The sequence below is a fragment of the Rhinoraja longicauda genome, chromosome 11, assembly GCF_053455715.1.
Source record: "Rhinoraja longicauda isolate Sanriku21f chromosome 11, sRhiLon1.1, whole genome shotgun sequence".
Taxonomy (NCBI): domain Eukaryota; kingdom Metazoa; phylum Chordata; class Chondrichthyes; order Rajiformes; family Arhynchobatidae; genus Rhinoraja; species Rhinoraja longicauda.
In genome coordinates, this window is record NC_135963.1 from 7229993 (window position 1) to 7236432 (window position 6440).

Consider the following 6440-nt stretch of genomic DNA (forward strand, 5'->3'; position numbering starts at 1 on the left):
TCGGGGCTTCCCCATGTAGGCCCGCCAGGTACATCCCCACGGTGGTGAACCAGACCTGCCACCACACCTGGCCAAGGGTGGCACGCCAGGCCTACGGTCTTGGTGGCCGGTGGGTCTGAGGTAGGGTCTCGACCCTTAAAACGTCACCCATTGATTCTGAGGTAGGGTCTTGACCCGAAACGTCACCCATTGATTCTGAAGTAGGGTCTTGACTCGAAACGTCACCCATTGATTCTGAGGTAGGGTCTCGACCCGAAACGTCACCCATTGATTCTGAGGAAGGGTCTCGACTTGAAACATCGCCCATTGATTCTGAAGAAGGGTCTCGACTCGAAACGTCACCCATTGATTCTGAAGAAGGGTCTCGACCCTTGAAACGTCACCCATTGATTCTGAAGAAGGGTCTCGACCCGAAACGTCACCCATTGATTCTGAAGAAGGGTCTCGACCCTTAAAACGTCACCCATTGATTCTGAAGAAGGGTCTCGACTCGAAACGCCGCCCATTCCTTCTCTCCAGAGGTGCTGCCTGACCCGCTGAGTTACTCCAGCACTTCGGCTTGGTTCTCGTCAGCCTTGCTGGGTTGAATTGCTTCAGTGCATCCATGATATAGAACTTAACGGAAGCATGGAGCCTGGAGCAGGGTCCCAACCCAAAACGCCACCTATCCATGTCCTCCGTAGATGCTCCCTGACCTGCTGAGTTACTCCAGCACTGGTGTATTTTTTCAATGGAAGTATTTGCAGCCTGGCCCATAACTACACCTCGTTGCACGTAAAGTCCCTAATCAGCACTTGATGATCCCTGACACACCTTTTGTGGTCTGCGCAGTTTAGCACAGTCGGATATTCATAATGTAGGTGGAAACGTGAGCTTGGAAAGTCAAAACAATGGATCAACTGATCTACATTGCTTGGCCATCCACCAGGTGGCGCTTTGAACCAGCAAGCCATAGTGAAGCCACAGCCATAGCCAAGCAAGATTGCTTCAGACAAGGGGTGGAATGGTGCAGGCAAAACTAAACCAGATAGACTTCTACATCTAGACAGTGGAGGCGTACAGCTTGCTTTTGTGCTAGGTTTTATTCTGTTCCTCGTTTCATCTCAGAATGACGCATATTTTCTTAAGGTGGAAACGTGAAAGACAAGAGGGCATAGTTTTAAGGTGAGAGGGGCAAAGTTCAAAGGAGACAAGACCAAGTGGACCCTTTTAGGCCCAAACCTCAACTGCATTGGTGCAGCACCCTGTCCTCTCCCACTCCCCTCTCTCCTCAAACCCCCCATCCCCTCTCCCTTCTCCTCCACTCCCCCCCTCCCTCCCTCCTCCCCTCCCCCTCCCCTCCCCCTCCCCTCCTTTTAAACACTGCCAGGGGTGGAGGTGGAAGCAGATACGATAGTGGCGTTTAAGGGGCTTTTAGACAGGAACGTTGGACATCTTTGGACGCCCTGTGCGTAGGGGAGAGGGTAGAGCTGAAGATGTCTTGGTTGGGTTGCTCCCGGGCCTAGCCAAGCCGGCCGTCCACGAGGCACGGCGCCAGGCGGCAGAGGGTTCTGCCCGTGCCGGCAGCCTGCCCCTTTTCCGAGGTTACGTCGGCATCTGGGTGGCTTTAGAGAGGGACTGCGCGCTGTCCCCGGGAGCCCTGGAGGATGTCCGGGAGGGTGGAATGCATCCTTAATAAGAAACATGGAAAGTAGGTGCAGGAGTAGGCCATCCGACCCTTCAAGCCAGCACCGCCATTCAATATGATGATCATGGCTGATCATCCAGAATCGGTACCCCGTTCCTGCTTTCTCCCCATACCCCTTGATTCCATTAGCCCTCAGAGCTATATCTAACTCTCTCTTAATACATAGGATGGGGGAATAGTTATCTTAAGAATATTTGCTTTACTTGTGTTATGGTAGGTGGGTTTGTTTGTATTGTACGTATTTACAATAAATAATTGATTCATTTTATTTTTGGTTAAAAAAAAATCTACCCAAATCTCGGGATTGTACCCAAAATTCATCTAACAGGGGTAGCAGAGAATGATGTTTATAAAAACAACCCCTTGTTACAAAAAGCTCTAAAAAAAATCTAACCTCTATTCTTCAAAAGTCAGATTGACCATTTGTTTGCTTACTTTTATGGCATACTCCTGAATCACCAAACCCTTCCAACAATCAACTATTCATATGTAAACGATTTGCCAAGTAGGTAATGATATATCCACTTTAAAATCTTATTTAGTACTCACGTGTAGCTGTGTTGAATTTTTTTTAACCTGGTTACGTTGTTATCAGGCAACTGAATCATCCTACCACAACTGGGGAGAGCAGTGCTGAACTACCATCTACTTCATCGTTGACCCTCGGACTATCCTTGATCGGACTTTGCTGGCTTTACCTTGCACTAAACGTTACTCCCTTATCATGTATCTATACACTGTAAATCAGCAGGTCAGGCAGCATCTAGGAGAGAGGGAATGGGTGACGTTTCGGGTCGAGACCCCCTGACATCAGTCTGAAGAAGGGTCTCGGCCCGTAACGTCACACCCATTCCCTCTCTCCTAGGTGCTGCCTGACCCGCTGAGTTACTCCATCATTTTGTGATACCTTCGATTTGTACCAGCATCTGCAGTTATTTTCCCATGCACTGTAAATGGCTCGATTGTAATCACGTATTGTCCTTCCGCTGACTGGATAACAACCGCAACAAAAGCCTTTCACTGTACTTCGGTTAATTCCCGGAATGGCGGGACTATCATATGTTGAAAGACTGGAGCGACTAGGCTTGTATACACTGGAATTTAGAAGGATGAGAGGAGATCGTATCGAAACGCATAAGATTATTAAGGGGTTGGACATGTTAGAGGCAGGAAACATGTTCCCATTGTTGGGGGAGTCCAGAACCAGGGGCCACAGTTTAAGAATAAGGGGTAGGCCATTTAGAACTGAGATGAGGAAAAACCTTTTCAGTCAGAGAGTTGTGAATCTGTGGAATTCTCTGCCTCAGAAGGCAGTGGAGGCCAATTCTCTGAATGCATTCAAGAGAGAGCTAGATACAGCTCTTAAGGATAACGGAGTCAGGGGGTATGGGGAGAAGGCAGGAATGGGGTACTGATTGAGAATGATCAGCCATGATCACATTGAATGGCGGTGCTGGCTCGAAGGGCCGAATGGCCTCCTCCTGCACCTATTGTCTATTGTCTACATGTGACAATAAACTGAACTGTCTAACCAAAGTTAGACACGAAAATGTAGGAGTAACTCAGGCAGGGACAGGCAACGTTTCTGGAGAGAAGGGATGGGTGACATTTCGGGTCGAGAGCCCACTTGAGATAAGTAATGTTTCGTGGTTAAGTTAAACTTGCTGGCTTGTTGTTACGCTGCGGCCTGTTATTCTCTGAGGTGACCTGGATGTTTTAAACATGCAGATTAAAGATTCAGGCTTAGCTTAGAGATACGGCATGGGAACAGGCCCTTCAGCCTAGCCGAGTTTACAGCGATCACCCGATGCCACGATCAATCACTCGTTCACATTGGCCTCAATGTAGTAATCTACTGCTGGCACACGAGGGACAATTTACACAGGCCAATTAACCTGCAAACCCGTACGTCTTTGAAATGTTCAAAACAGATGCGCTTTCATGTTCGCTGAATACACTCACGTAGTCAATCCCGGCTCACTCTCTCTCTCTCTCTCCCCTCTCCCTCCCCCCTCCCCTCTCTCTCTCTCACTCTCTCTCTCTCCCCTCCCTCCCTCACACCCTTCCTGTCTCTCCCCCCTCTCCCCCTGCCTCTCTCCCTCACAACCTTTCTCTCTCCCTCTCTCCCTCTCCCCCCCCTCTCTTCCTCTTTTCCCCCCACCTTCTCCCTCACTCCCTTTCGCTCTCTCTCCATCCCCCTCTCTCCCTCGCTCACTCTCCCTCTCTATTCCTCAAACCCAAACTACCTCGAGTCGGATGAAGGGATTGATTTGAAGGGTAACAAAACCGACCCGAAACGTCGTCCACCCAAGTTCTTCAGAGATGTGCAGGAACTGCAGATGCTGGTTTACACCGGAGTTAGACACAGAATGCTGGAGTAACTCAGTGGGACAGGCAGCATCTCTGGAGAGAAGGAATGGGTGATGTATCGGGTCGAGACCCTTCTTCAGACTGAGAGTCAGTCTCGACCTGGAACGTCACCCGTTCCTTCTCTCCAGAGATGCAGCCTGACCTGCTGAGTTACTCCGGCATTCTGTGTCCACCTGAGCTCTGATTGTCGCGAAACCATCTTCCAACCTGTGCAATTATTTTCTTCCCCCTTTTAAACCAACAATGTAACTCAGCGGGTCAGGCAGCATCTCTGGAGAAGTGGAATGGGTGACGTTATTCAATCTCCACATATAGTATGAAGGAAACAGACCGGTTTTAACCCCATGAAGCATGTTGTTGAGAACACATACATGTGTGTGTGTATGTGTATGCATGTGCGTGTGTGTATGTATGTGTGTCTGTGTTTGCGTGTATGTGTTGTGTGTATTAATACAGAATAGCTTTATTTGTCATTCGTTTTACCGAACGAGATTACTTTGCCAGCAGTACAAAAAACAAAAAAACACAAGACACACAACCTGCACTCAACCGCTGTGATGTGTGTGTATGTGTTGTGTGTGTGCATGCATGTATGTGTTGTGTGTTTGTGTATGTTTGTATGTATGTATGCATGCCTGTCTATATATATATATATATGTATGTGTGTGTATATATGTATATGAATGTGTGCGTATGTGTTGTGTGTTTGTGCATGTTTGTATGTATGTATGCATGCCTGTCTATATATATATATATATGTATGTGTGTGTATATATGTATATGGATGTGTGCGTATGTGTTGTGTGTTTGTGCATGTTTGTATGTATGTATGCATGCCTGTCTATATATATATATATATATGTGTGTCTCTGTATGTGTGTGTGTGTGTATGTATGTGTGCGTATGTGTTGTGTGTTTATATATGTGTTGTGTGTGTGTATGTGCGTGTTTGTATATATGCGTGCGCGTATATGTGTGTATGTGTGTGTATATGTATGTGTGGGTGTGTATATATGTGAGTGTATGCGTGCGGGTGTGTGTATGTCTGTGTGAGTGTGTGTCTGTCTGTGTGTATGTGTGCAAGACTGCGTGTGTGTCTGTCTGTGTGTGTCTGAGTGCGTGCGGGTGTGTGTGTGTGTGCGTGTGTCTGAGTGCATGCGGGTGTGTATGTGTGTGTGCGGGTGCATATGTGTATATATGTGAGTGTATGTGTGGGTGTGTATATATGTGTGTGTGTGTGCATGCGTGCCGTGTGTGTGTGTGCGGGTGTGTGTATGTGTGCGGATGTGTGTGTATGTGGCAGGTGTGTGTGTGTGTGTCCCCGTGTGTGTGTGAGTGTGTGTGTGTATGAGTGTGTGTTTGTGAGTGGGTGTGTGTGTATGCGTGTGTGTTTGTCTGTGTGAGTGTGTGTGTTTGTCTGTGTGAGTGTGTGCGGATGTGTGTCTGTCTGTGTGAGTGTGTGTCTGTCTGTGTGCGTATGTGGGCGGGTGTGTGTGTGCGGGTGTGTGTATTCGTGTGTGTGTGTGTGTGTGTCTGAGTGCGTGCGGGTGTGTATATGTGTGCGGGGGTGTGTGTGCGGGTGCGTATGTGTGGGTGTGTATATATGTGAGTGTATGTGTGGGTGTGTATATATGTGTGTATGCGTGCGGGGGTGTGTGTGTGTCTGCGGGTGTGTGTATGCGAGCGGGTATGTGTGTGTGCGGGTTTGTGTGTGTGTGCGGGTGTGTGTGTATGCGGGTGTGTGTGTATGCGTGTGTGTATGTGTGCGGGTGTATGTGTGAGTGTGTGTCTGTGCGGGTGTATGTGTGTGCGAGTGTCCGTGTGTGTCTGTCCATGTGTGTGAGTGTGTGTGTGAGTGCGGGTGTGTGTGTGTGTGCGTGTCTGAGTGTATGCGCGTGTGTATGTGTATGGGTGTATTCGTGCGGGTGTGTGTGAGTGTGCGTGTGAGTGTCCGTGTGAGTGTGTGTCTGTCCATGTGTGTGAGTGTGTGTCCGTGTGTGTGTATGTGTCCATGTGTGTGTGCGTTCACGCTCTGTGCGTTCCCCAGAAGCAGGCGTTTTGCGGTTTGCAGTGGGGCTGGCGTTGGTGAGATCCAGCCCTGACCATCCTTGGGAACTGACGATTGGAGGGTTGTCTGATTCCGCCTGAATCGTGCGCTGTTGGTTGGTGTTTTGGGGCTGACGCGGTGCTCCGGGCGGGTGTGTGTGTGTGAGTGTGTGTGTGTGTGTGGTGTGGGTGTGTGTTCGTGTCGCCGCTGTCAGCAGCACATGCCAGGAGGAGCTGCGGTGGAGCAAGACTCTCTGTGTGTGTGTGTGAGGCAGAGACAGACAGAGAGAGAGAGAGAGACAGAGAGAGTCTACGTCTACTCACCCCCTCTACAAGA